We start from the raw sequence: 1,428 nt of genomic DNA on the forward strand, positions 1-1,428 counted from the left end.
AGCCCACACCGCTTGCTCTAACAGTTCTAATATATCTCACATATATTACAACAACACTCCAAGATATAGAACACATGTATACATTATGTCACATATAAATAGAACAAGAGAGAACATGTAGATACAAGATCATCAAATAAAAGTAAAGGAAGGTAAAACAAATACATAGATGACAAGTCAATAAGGCAATACAACACATCATAAACACAATAAAGTAAGTGTAATGTATATGATGATGATGATGATGATGATGATGATGCACGAGGTCGTCGCACAATCCCCGTATACACCTACGGAGCTAAAGCTTCCCGACGTAGGACTCATGGGGGTTCGTCAACCCATATACAATCCACATATCTCATATCTCCTTTCCGGTACATCCCTCGAAGAAGGTTTTATAAGGTGTTACAATATCTCCTCCTTGGCCCATCCCTCAGGGAGGGTTTTAAAAAAGTGTTGCCAGTGTTTCTCAGATGTTGCCACGGTGGTACCAATGTTTCATGAATGGGTATGATATAAGGATGTAATGCCAACAACCAATCACAATGAGTATTTTCACAACCAACCACAATGATACTTTTCCACAACCACATGAGCCAATATCCACTTATTATTTTCATATCATCCATGAATTTTCACGTCTTATTTGCCAATAAAGTATGAATATAATCACAATACACCAATGGTACCATATTAAACAACACAATACAATTATTCACATGTATTCAAGGCTATCAATATCACATAGGACCTCACACGGTCAAACATATCACATAATATCTCAATTTCGACAATTACATCACACATAGGCCCCCACACAGGCACAACACATACATAGCCATTTTTCATGATTAATTTCCACCCTTAACATGCATTTTGTACCATCATTTACTACCAGTCCAGTCTGAAAAGTTAAGTTATAACCTACCTCGAAAGCCGAAATCAGTCCGCTACACGTGAACCCGCAACCTTACTTTTCATGAACAATTCTGAACTCTACTAAAAATATCAAATATGAAATCTACGCGTCAAGACAAAACCAACGACACCCATATTAACTACTTTTGATTCGGGTCAAAACTGACCCCCAAAATGGGTTTCCCAAAAAGAAGGGCAAAATCAAAACTTTACTTCAAAAATATGTTCCCCATATTTTTAGGAACCTACAGCTGAAAACTCAAGTTAAATTGAGTCAAAAATGGAGTTCAAATCGAAGAAAAGCCATTTTTGAACTTTACGGGTAAAATCTTTGAAATCCGGGTTAAAATCAAGAATCGGAGTTGTTTTGAAGGCTAAATTGATGAAAAACTAGTAATTATAAGATAAAAATATTATTCAAGTGAAAGGGGTGAAATTTGGATTTAAAATCATGCCCTAAGATTTTGGAGGTTTTGAAAAATTTATTAAGAAATTACTAAGAGAAGGGGT

The sequence above is a fragment of the Capsicum annuum genome, chromosome 2 (assembly GCF_002878395.1).
Source record: "Capsicum annuum cultivar UCD-10X-F1 chromosome 2, UCD10Xv1.1, whole genome shotgun sequence".
Classification (NCBI taxonomy): domain Eukaryota; kingdom Viridiplantae; phylum Streptophyta; class Magnoliopsida; order Solanales; family Solanaceae; genus Capsicum; species Capsicum annuum.